This window comes from Rutidosis leptorrhynchoides, chromosome 1 (assembly GCF_046630445.1).
Source record: "Rutidosis leptorrhynchoides isolate AG116_Rl617_1_P2 chromosome 1, CSIRO_AGI_Rlap_v1, whole genome shotgun sequence".
Lineage (NCBI taxonomy): Eukaryota > Viridiplantae > Streptophyta > Magnoliopsida > Asterales > Asteraceae > Rutidosis > Rutidosis leptorrhynchoides.
In genome coordinates, this window is record NC_092333.1 from 147,643,294 (window position 1) to 147,656,387 (window position 13,094).

Consider the following 13,094-nt stretch of genomic DNA (forward strand, 5'->3'; position numbering starts at 1 on the left):
CAGCCGAGCCAACTAGATTGAAGATTGTCAAAACATTGGTAGAAGCCAAAGCCTGATAGGGTTATTCAAAATGCCGTGAGAACCATCCTGTTCAATTTGAATGAAGTACGTGGAAAGAGATAACGGAAAGTTACGCGTAATGAATTGACAACCTTATAAAAATGCACAATCATAAGTGATGAAAGATTCAAGGATTAATGAACTTAGCGTGATCTCAAAAATCACTGCTCTATAATGTTCAAGTAATTAATGCCAACATGATTGTCGAAGTGTCCGGAATGAATATGTTCATATTTAATGAGGATTGATATCAGTAATTGCATGATAATAGACATAGACTGGATAATTGGAAATGAACAACAGAAATTGATTCAATATGTCAGTTCTGATCCATTTTTTTAAAATTGATTAATCATCTTGCTCATAAAAAGAATGTGGATTTGTATGTCTTGTATATCTGTTCTGTTAATTAGTTTGCATTGTAAACTCAAAATAACAAAAAGATTTTGGTTTTGCATGTTGTTGCATTTCATGATAGAATGTCTTTTATTTGCATGTTTTTAGTTGCATGACATTATATTTCAGAAAAGCTATAAAGATTTTGTTTATCTTTATTTTCTGATTAATCCTCTGAATGTGCATTAACATCAGACAGAACCTTGTCGATATCAAGATATTGTTGGACACCAAATCCATGCGAAAGAAGTTTGTAGAGAATGTGATTGTTTGAAAGACTTTATATTTTAAGTGTTAAGGAAGATAAGTTGACATTACACTGTAGGACTTACCTTTGGAACACATAATGTTTAGGGTAATAACCTTGGTCAGGTTAGGATTTTTGATCTGCCTAAATGTTAATGGTCATTTCTTGAAGGTTTTAGTGATTTATGACTCGAATTAAAGTGTTCGTTAGCTTTAAGATTGCCAAACGAGTCGGAATCCTAAGTTTGTGAAAATCTGAAATAATAGAAATTGCCTAAGTCCTCACACGCATGCTTGATGTGTGAACCGTATGTGTAACCACACGTTTGAGAATTAACCGTACGGATGACCCTAATCAAAATTATCCTAAGGCAATTGGGTCACACGCACGTGTGATGTAGGAGAGACGCGTGTTTGATGGTGGATCGTGTGATCAATCGCACGGTTGATCACGAGATTATAAATAGGGGTGATGAGCACAGATCTGTCACACTTGTGCACCCACTCCCTTTTCTCTCTCTAATTTCGATCATCACCGATCTAGTTTTCCTTTGCAACAGACGTTAAGCATCATTAGATGAATCCAGCGCCACCTATTAGTTCTTGTTAAGTTATCATCAAATGGCAGAACAACAAGTAAATGTTTCGGTGGCTAATGTTGAAGGACAGGGGGAGCAAAAAGCTAATCCTCAAGCTAATCCCGTCAACCCACCTGCTCAACAAGAGATTCTGTTAGAGATGGGCAAACACAATAATCAAGTTGCTCTTTATGACACTACACTGGAAAGAGGCTCTCACTTTAAGGATATTGTTGAATTCGTTAAGAGATCAAGGATTCACACTGCTATTTCCACTGAACGCACTGCATACTACAGTCATCAGAGAGAATTCTGGAGAAATGCTGTGCTAGATGTTGATGAAGATAAGCTTGTGAGTAAGATTGAAGGTCATGACATTACTGTTTCTAAAGATGTGATCAGAAGGATTTTAGGTTTTAATGATGTAAAATGCTCACATATGACTATCAGTAGAGAACGAATCCATGGTTGTTTTAAGAGATGTGCTTACTCTGGTCAACTAATTGGCAAATCTGAATTGGTGAAGACATGTCTGCCACCACAGTTTAGATATCTTGCTCATGTGATCATGCACTGCTTGAGTGGACGCAAATCAGGCTTTGATAAGTTGAATGAAAAAGTACAGAGTATGTTTGTTGCACTAGTCTTGAAGGCACCATACGATTTCTCAGGGTTTGTTCTACACTACTTCAAAGCGAACCATTTCAGTTCTTCCCAGAAATATCTGATATATGCACGTTTTCTACAATTGATCATTAATGATGCTGCACCTAACCTACCTAAGCTTGAAGAAGATATTATTCACCTTTTACCGATGGCTCCGATTACTTTCCGAAGAATGGAAGAAACGAGAATCAAAGAATTGAAGCCTGACTTTAGCCTAAAGCTCATTTGTCAACTTGCCAAGGAGGACTATCGATGCCCTGGCGGTAATGCATGGAGAAATGATAACTCTGACTCTAACTATGAAGCTTCAGATAAGGAAGAAGGTCAAGGTGATAATCAGAGAGCTGCTGGTAATACTCAAGGAGGAGGTAATGTTGTTGATGAGATTATTGAGGGTGACGATGAAGCAACTAAGGAAGATGCTAGTTTGATTCAAAGGAAGAGGAAAGGAAAGGATCCTATGCCCGAGCAACCAATGATGAAGGAAAGAAGAACGAAGTATTCTTATGATTCACCTCAGAGATCATCACAGGGAGGTTCTAAACAACAGGTTCCGAGAAATCCATCCGGTTTTATGAAGGATGCAAGAGCCGCTGTTACCTCACCTAAACCTGCTACAACATCCCCTTAGGTTACTTCGGGTGAATACAAGACTCAGCAAAATCTGTTGATGTCTTTGATCACGAAAATAACCAATCTTGAGAATCAAGCCATTGAAGATAAGAAGCTCAGTAATGCTAGGATTGAGTCTTTAGCTGATGAAAACAAAAAGTTATCTGACAGGTTGGATCGTCAGAAGGAGAGAACAGATAAGCTGAAGAAGAAGTTTTTGACTGTGAAGAAGAAAAACAGGGAGAAGTTGAAAGCTTTGAATGAAAGAATCGAACAGCTTAACACGGGTAAAACCAAGTTGATAATGGAGAAAGGAGAACAGTATTCTTCTGATTTGGGTGAAGACGTTGAAAGAGATGATGATGAAGAAGCTGAAACTAAGGAACCCTCTTTTGAGATACCGTTAGTGATACCTATTCAAAGTTTTAATGAATACGGTGAGGTCTTTACTGCTGAATATTATATGAATTATTCAAATATTTTTAATGATGCAGAAAAGAGGGACAGTCCACCAAGTGATTTTCCAGTGGAACAGCTTGCTGCTCTAGCATACGATAGTGAAAACGATACAGAGAATGCAGAGATAGTTGAAGCTGAGAATATGGCTCCACAAGAAGAGTCATTTGCTAGTATCCCTCCCGAATCAATCCAAAATATCAACTTAAGTGATTTCGATAATTTGTTTGCTGATGAGAAGAGTGAAGATTCTGTTGGTAAGGAAAGTGTTAAAGAGGATGTGATTGTTGAATCTGAGGACGAATTTGTGACAGAATCTGATGATGAAGAAGAAGAAGAAGAAGTTGAGATTGTTATGCCTTCGCTTGAGCCATACTCGTATCCGTCACTCAACACCTTAAGTGACTTCTTCAATCTGAGTTGTGAGGAGAAAAGAAAGAACTTAATTGAGTTAGAAAAGGCGAGGAAGGTATACAAAGAACAAGTGAAAGATGTTGATGTGTTAATTGAAAGAAACAAAAAGTTCTGTCATGAGAAACTGCTTGCTGAGAAAAGGAGAAAAGAAACTGAGCTGAAGAATAAGAGACTCCAAGCCGAACAAGCCAAGGCCGAGGGATGGAATGAAATAAATGAATGGTTCAAATGAGATAGGGTTAAAGTTAACAGAAATGTTGTAGAAGACGAAATCCGTTAGAGTTGGTGGAAAAAGAACGTCGTTAACCCTGATCAAGTAGACAAGCCAGAACTAGAGCCAAAGTTTGTTAGTTTTTATGAGAAAGGAAAGAGACCCAAGAAGTATTCCAAGGGTAAAATACTGAGCTGAGGTTACTTCAAGGAGATTAATTACTTTGCTATCAAGAGGGAATGAGGAGTAGATTATATGGCACGTCCTAGTCACTTCAAAACTCTACCTTACTTCGAGATTATGCAACTTATGAAGCTGAAGATGTTGAACGCTGAAGATAGTGACATTTCCCGATGGTTTCAGAGAAAACTAAGATATGAATACAAGATAGGGAAATGGGATATCTTTAGGTCAACAGCCGCCAGATTCTCCATTCATCCAACAAAGAAGAATTCTAAGGGAGGACCTGTTTGTGTTGTAAAGTTCCGTCCAGCTAAGTACATGAAGCAATCTCCCTTGATGCCCTTACCCAAGGGTATTTGTAAAAACTTCAGATGGTGGTTCTATGATGAATTGTCAGAGGAAGCAATGATCTTGACTGCAATTGAGAAGGATGATGGAATCATACAGTTCGACAATGTGAGGATTCTAGATCCTATGTGGCTGAGGAACTTGTCGAGATTTGATGTGGAGACTCTTCACCGCAATCACATTACGTTCAGAGATGATCGAAAGGAGGAAGCTATGAGATATCAACGTGTGATCGATGTCCTCTATGCGTACCTCAACATAGAAAGTGATGCTCAAAGCTCAAATCAAGTTCATGCCAGCTGATGTGTGTCGAATATTGTGATGCGAGTTTGTAATTTTTGTTTTGGTTTTTGATGATGATGTATTTTGGAGAAAGAGAGAATTTGGATCTGTAATAACTTTACTAAACTGTTTGTGTTTATGAACTTGAATGGTTTATGGACATTTACTTAATTGTAACAGATGCTCTAGGTCATAGGGGGAGTTGTTGATGCATTTTATGCAAGTACCTAGACATCTACCCACGTCCATTGCAGGTGCAACAGTTTACAAGATACCATGATCGCTCGTTATTATCCTATCTGTGTTTATATGTGGTTACAGGTATTACAAGAATGCAATAAGGATGTTTGACTATGTTAGACTTAGTCAGACGTACGAGTGAAGCATCACTCATACGGCTGACAGGCTCATACGCACGGTTGATGCTGAGCTAAGTCACAATTATAACCTAAATGAGAAAACACGAGTGAGTGATCAACCGTATGGCCAATGAGGCCAACTCATATGAGTGATGGATGACACGTACGATTGAGTCAACAGCTGGGGTATATAAAGGTTTATGTTCTTCATTTTAGGTTAAGCCTCTCTCACACACAATCACTCAGATCTGGTTCACCTGATCCGATTCTCTCTCAACCCAAATCACTCCAGGTAGTGAATAATAGCTCTAGGCATTAATCTAATCACAATCCTTGTTGTGGTTTGACTAATTTAATCCCAAAAAGCTTCCCATATTCACTTTGATTGGTTTGATTCACTAATTCCGCCATTGTGTGAATTAAACCTATTGATCTCGAAGTTCCTAGTCATGTTTCATCACCTTTAAAATCGATCTCATCCCGATGACTTTGGGTGAGTTCAATATCGTCATTGGTATAGATTGGCTCGATCGTTATAGAGCCGTTATTTCATGCCATGAAAAGTCTATTCGGGAGAAGACCCCAAGTGGGGTAGAATTAATTATTCATGGTAAGAAACGGAGAAGACTTGTGCCATTAAGCACTTATGCGCGGGCACGTCGTTTCCTTTGTAGTGGTGGCATGGATTTTCTTGCCCATGTGGTTGATACTCGTGAAGAACCACCATCCATTCGTAAAATTCCGGTGGTTAATGAATTTGAAGACGTTTTTCCGGATGAGTTACCGGGTGTTCCGGCGGAAAGACAAGTTGAATTTCGCATTGAGTTGGTTCCAGGGGCCACTCCCATTTCTAAAACTCCTTATCATTTAGCACCAACGGAAATGCAAGAATTATTAAATCAAACCCAAGAGTTGCTTGAGAAGGGTTTTATCCGACCAAGTGTTTCGCCATGGGGCGCACCGGTTTTATTCGTGAAGAAGAAGGATGGTAGTATGCAGATGTGCATCGATTATCGGGAGTTGAACAAAGTGACGATCAAGAATCGTTATCCCTTGCCTCGGATTGACGATTTGTTTGACCAACTCCAAGGTGCGACATATTTTTCGAACATTGACTTACGGTCCGGCTATCACCAAATGCGGGTCTGTGAGGAAGATATTGAGAAGACAGCTTTTCGAACTCGTTACGGACATTTTGAATTTGTAGTTATGCCTTTCGGTCTTACGAATGCACCGGCGGCATTTATGGATCTTATGAACCGAGTGTGCCAACCTATGTAGGACAAGTCAGTAATTGTGTTCATTGACGACATTCTTGTCTATTCAAAAAGTATGAAGGAACATGAACACCATTTGCGCGAAGTGTTGAAGACGTTACGGAAGGAGAAGTTGTATGCTAAATTCTCAAAATGTAAATTTTGGCTAAGGGAAGTGCAATTCCTTGGCCATATTGTAAACAAGGAAGGGATTCAAGTGGATCCGGGGAAGATAGAGACGGTAAAGAATTGGGAACAACCGACTACGCCTACAGAAATCTGAAGCTTTCTCGGATTGGCCGGTTACTATCATCAGTTTATCCAAGACTTTTCTAAAATTGCCTCCCCATTGACGAAGTTGACAAGGAAGAATATGAGATTCAATTGGGAGAACGAGCAATAAATTGCTTTTCAATTGTTAAAAGAGAAATTGTGTCAAGCTCAGGTCTTAGTGTTGCCAGAGGGTGTCGAAGATATGACGGTTTATTGCGATGCCTTATTAAATGGGATCGGGTGTGTGATGTGTGCGAGGTGTAGTACGAAATACTATTATTTTTATTACGAAATACGATACAAATTACACAAGTTTTATTATTTATATAGATGAGATATACCTAAACCTTGCTACAACACTTATAGGCAGTGTACCTAATCGTAGAGTAGCGTAGTTTTTAGTAAGTCCGGTTCGTTCCACAGGGAGCTAGTGATACGTACTATATTTTTATAAACTATATTTGTATAAAATATATATAATTATATAAGTAGTAATATTATAAAAGAGGGTTTTTACTGTTTAATGACCGGTTTGTCCATTTTAAATAAAGCATAAAGATAAATGACGATAATTAAAATGCGTAAAATAAATAACAATGACGAAATATAAAATTGCGAATAACAAAATGACAGTAATTAAAAGTACGATGAGAAATACAATAAAAGAATTATGCTTATTTAAACTTCCGTAATCATGATGTTTGACGCTTTGATTTTAATTTATTATCATGGGTTAATTGTCCTTTGTCCTGGATTATTTGATACCTATTTGGTTTTTGTCCATAATAGTCCATCGGTCATAATTATAAAATGCTCGTCAAATTAACCTTATTTCCGAAGTTAAATATTTCAACTAATTAGGGATTCGAACTGTAACAAGGTTTTAATACTTTGTTAATAATTACACCAGGTTATCGACTACGTGTAATCCAGGGTTTTAATACTTTGTTAACAATTACACCAATTATCCTTGTATGTAATCCACCCCTGTTTTAATTAGTCCATGATACATTAATTTATTCACTTTGGCCATAATAAATATTCAATTACCCAATCCAATTGATCATTTAAATGATTGTAAACGATGTCGTATAAACGTCACTAAATAGGACATTCGTAATCATTTTAATAATTATTAGATTAACTAATTTGAAGATATGTTCGACAGGTTCCAATGAATTGTCATTCAATTAGACAATACCCCCACCTATTAATAGTCAATAGTCCAATGTCCACAAGTGTCGGTCTTTTGTCCAAACCCTAATTATGGTACAAAATCTAATAACCCGTCTTAATATTTTAGCCCAACATCACGATTACTTCGGCTCAAATAAGCATAATAATAACTTAGTTACAAGACATTAATTTAAAAAGGAAGAACATAGCTTACAGTGGTTATTAATCGCGTAGCGTTACACGGACAGAGTTCCGACTTTAAAACCCGTAAAACATTTCTTACAATAACCCAACTAAACCATAATTTATTATTAATCTTAAATTAAAATTGTAATTATAATAAATATATTACATATAGAGAAGAGAGATTGATATTGGTGTAAATATTTTGTCGAATTGCATCGCCTTTTATAGTGGGATTTGGGTCCTGGTGTGCTCCGCGAGTGCGGAGGTTTTGTGCTTCACAGCTCGCTAGTGCGGAGCTTCTGGTTCCAGCTCATTTACTTTTGGCCACTAGCTTTGTCGACATAATATTTATATATATATAATATATATATATATATAATTTATATAATTATATATATATATTATATTATATTCTTGTGCATAGTTGACTTGTAATTTTAGGTCCGTTAACTAGTATGTTGATACTCGGTTTATGTCTCGGTTCCAGATTTTCGAACGTCTTTTCGCATGCTTAGATATCTTGTATTTTGCGTTCCGCGGCTTGTACTCTTGTAATTTTTAGACGTTTCTTATCAATAAATGGAACCACTTGGATTGTATGTTGTACATTTGAGCTTTTTGGTCATTTGCGTCTTCAAATCGTCGTTTTCTTCTTTTGTCTTCGCACTTATTTATTTAAACGATTATTACATAAAAATAGAACAATAGTAACTAAAAACTTTAAATAATGGAAGGATATTGATACTAAATATATGTCCTTTTTAGCATTATCAGTGTGTTCTAATGCAACGGGGTAAAGTGATTGCTTACGCCTTGTAACACCCTGAATTTTGTGCGTCAGGAAATGTTCCTGAAAGTGTCAGAAAATGTGTGCACCTTCAGAATTTACATCAGAATCAGGATTAGTCAGAATCAGTCCCTGAACTTCAGAATCTGTTTAGACCCTTGTGCGCCCCGCGCACATTCAAGGGTACGCGCCGCGCACCCCACCTGGGACAGTTTTCTGCTTTTTTTTTTCTTTTCTAATTTGAGTTAAATGAGGAGCTTTTTAGTCCTTTCACTTGAGGATGGATCTGTAGCCTTATTGGCAGATTTGGATCCAATTATGGATCACTTTCACCTCCACAAACACTCTCATCTATCTTAGAGAGAGAGAGAGAGAGAGAGAGAGAGAGAGTTCTAGAGAGAGATTTGAGGTTTTAGAGAAGAAGAAGCTTGAATCGATCAAAAGCTCGGGTGTTAATGTTGTTCATCTCGTTCTTGACTACGTTTTGGTTATGGTGGTAAGCTCTAACTCCGAATTTAATTGTAGGATTCTTGTTTATGTTTAGGGTTTGAGCTTGTTGGGGTTCTAAACCCAATTTCTCATGAAATTGGGGGTTTTGTTGTTTTGCTAGTGTAAGTAAACCCGATTATTGTGGGTTTAGGGTTTGATGACGAATTTGGAAGTATTTGTCATGGTTTGGGTGTTAAATCACTAGATTATAATGTGTTAGTGTTTTGATGTTCTTAAAGAACAAGTTTGCTAGTCAAAATGGGTGTTGACTTGGTTTGGGGTCGGAATGAGTTTTGAGTCAAGTTTTGGTGAATCAAGTGTGTGAATACTTGATTTAGGAGTTAATTGGTGTTTTGAAAATAAAATCACTAGCCGTTAGTGATTTTGGGCGTTTCCAGGACTTATGTCAAAATGGGTGAATTGAATTGGGTCGAATTCGGTTATGACACTAATTTTGAATTAATTGAATGATAAGCACTTTTGTTAAGTGTTAAATGGCATTTGGAATGATTACTACTTAAGTAGTAATTTAGTGTTAAGACCTATATTGGTTTAAATGGTGACAAGTATAATTTAGGTTAATTTGTACTTGTTTGATGGGTCGGAATTACCACCCGTAGTGGCAATTGGGTTGAGCTCATTAGGAGATAAATGGGCGGAGTCAAACGAGCAAGGTGAGATCACTCGACTATGGGATGTGAGTGTCAAGTTCTCTTTTAGAGAATTGTTATTTATGTGTATTTGTACCTATATGTGTATTATAGGTAAAAGTTTGCTCGGTTGCGTTTGGAGGCGACTTACATACATGACTTGTGCGGGCATTATGAGGTGAGTGGAGTAATTATGCATGTACGTATATAGTGTATTTATTTGTATGCTATGTTATGAACCACGAAGCCGGTAGTACCATAGTATGTGCGAGGGTGCTATGATGTGAACCACGGAGCCGGTAGCATCATGGTACGTGTGTTGTAGTGTGAACCACGGAGCCGGTAGCACTATAGCACGAGTCGTTAAAGTGTGAACCACGGAGCCAGTAGCACTATAAAATGAAGTGTGAACCACGGAGCCGGTAGCACTATAAAATGAGGTGTGAACTACGGAGCCGGTAAAACCAAAGCGTGAACCACGAAGCCGGTCGCACCATAAAAGAGTATGACTCGAGTTGTGATGTGAACCATGGAGCCGGTAGCATCAAAGTGTGAACCACGGAGCCGGTAGCACTATAAAATGAGGTATGAACCACGGAGCCGGTAGCACCGAAGTGTGAACCACGGAGCAGGTAGCACTATTAAAGAGTATGACTCAAATGCGTAGTGACGTGAACCACGGAGCCGGTAGCGTCATAGCATTGCGTATGGTGTGAACCACGGAGCCGGTAGCACCATGACGCGTTTATGGTTAATGATAGTGCTCCAAACAAACATATATTTAGTCACAATATTATCCCAATATGTAAAGTTTTTAGTTGTAATTATTCTATTTTTAAGTTGTAATCGTTTAAATAAATAAATGCGAAGACGAAGCACGAAGATTAAAGAATTGAAGAAAAAGCGTCCTAAAACTGGAAAAGGGTCCTTAAAGCCATAGTGCACTCAAAAGCGTCCCAAAAATTGAGTTAAAAGACTTGCGCGGATTTTGGGAGTTAAGGAAAATAATTTTTTGTGCAAATTAAAAATTGCAAAATATAAAGTACAAGATATTAAATAGTACGAAAGGACGTTCAAAAATCCGGAACCGAGACATGAACCAACTATCAACGCGCGACGCAACGGAGCTAAAATTACAAGTCAACGGAGTACAAGAATATAATATAATATATATATAATTATATTTAATTATATATATTATATTATATAATAAATAAATAAGCAGCCCACGTTTTTAAAGACTTTTGAGCTCTCCCAGCTGGCCATGCAATCGCATGGCCTGGAAGAACAAAAACCATGCGATCGCATGGCCCTGAAATCCAGGCCACATTGCTATAAAAAGGCAGTTTGTCGAACGAAATAAAAATATATATCCATCCATCTCTCTATCTACAAACGTATATACATATATATATATATATATATATATATATATATATATATATATATATATATATATATATATATTTATATTATAATTTCAATTTTAATTTTAAATTTTAATAATAAGGGTATGTTAGCGAATGTTGTAAGGGTGTAAGTCAAAATTCTGTCCGTGTAACGCTACGCTATTTTTAATCACTGTAAGTTATGATTAATGTTATTTTTAATTTAATGTCTCATAGCTAAGTTATTATTATTCTTATTTAAGACGAAGTAATCATGATGTTGGGCTAAAAATATTAAGATTGGGTAATTGGGCTTTGTACCATAATTGGGGTTTGGACAAAAGAACGACACTTGTGGAAATTAGACTATGGGCTATTAATGGGCTTTATATTAACTAAAGGATACCTCGTTAATTTAATATATAGACTTATAATTTGACGTATTTATATATAACTACATATGCTTGACTGGGCAAGGTGGGCGAGATATCTATAAATACCAATAATTGTTCATTTTACCGGACACAGAACTGGATTAATAGTTAATAGACTTGTTGAAACAGGGGCGGATTACATTCAAGGGTAATTGGTGTAATTGTTAACAAAGTAGTAAAACCTTGGTTTACACGCAGTCGATAACCTGGTGTATTCATTAAACAAAGTATTAAGACCTTGTTACAATTCGAATCCCCAATTAGTTGGAATATTTGACTTCGGGAATAAGAATAATTTAACGAAGACTTTCGCACTTTATATTTATGACTGATGGACTATTATGGACAAATCCGTATGGACATATAGAATAATCTAGGACAAAGGATAATTAACCCATGGGAATAAACTAAAAATCAACACGTCAACCATCATGATTATGGAAGTTTAAATAAGCATAATTCCTTTATTTCAAATTTAATTTCCTTTATTTTATATTTAATTGCACTTTTAATTATCGCACTTTTATTTATTGTCATTGTATTTAATTGCACTTTTAATTATCGTACTCTTTAATTGTCGTACTTTTTATTTATCGCATTTTTATTTATCGCAATTTCATTATCGTTATTTACTTTACACTTTAAATTAAGTTATATTTATTTTTAATATTTTACATTAGGTTTTAACTGCGACTAAAGTTATAAAAATCGACAAACCGGTCATTAAACGATAAAAACCCCCTTTTTATAATAATAATATTACTTATATATATATATATTTATATTTTTATAAGTTAAACTAATATAGCGTTAAGCTTGTTTAAGAGTTCCCTGTGGACGAACCGGACTTACTAAAAACTACACTACTGTACGATTAGGTACACTGCCTATAAGTGTTGTAGCAAGGTTTAGGTATATCCATTCTATAAATAAATAAATATCTTGTGTAAAATTGTATCATATTTAATAGTATTACGTTGTAAAAATAATACTATTTCCTAGTACACCTCGCACACATCAGTTAACCATATGGTTGTGTATGTGTTGTTGTACAGCATAATATATTATTTTGGAGTATATGCTATTGTTTATTCTAGTTGCGGTAATGGAGGTTATTAGTTTTATACTTGGAGTTCGTATGCTAATATTGTATTGCTAGCATGTTTTACGGTACGTGAGTAGGTGGTTGCAAGTAGGTATATTATATATGTATGTGTATACTTATTGCACTCACTAAGCGTTAGCTTACCCCTCTCGTTGTTTACCTTTTTCAGGTATTGTGTTACGAGGCTAACTAGTTGTTAGACTAGTTGCGTAGGAGCGCTTGGGCTCGATGGGGTAGCTTTTGGATTACGGACTCGGATTGGGGATTTGGTAGTCCCCAGGATTATGCTTTTTGTATCGGGTTGGGTTATAGAGTCCTAACTCGTCTAAATGTAAATTGAGATTGAAACTTGTATTTTGTACGAAAGTCGTAAAACGGTTGATGTGGGCCCGGTGTTGTAAAACTCGTTTTATTATTAGAACGTGTTAGTTTTATCTAATATTATATGTTGTGAAAAGCATTTCGTCTAAAAGTGTCGGGAGGTGGGAGATCTTTAATTGAAAATTTGAAATTTCGGACAGAAGCTGACCAGGCCTTGT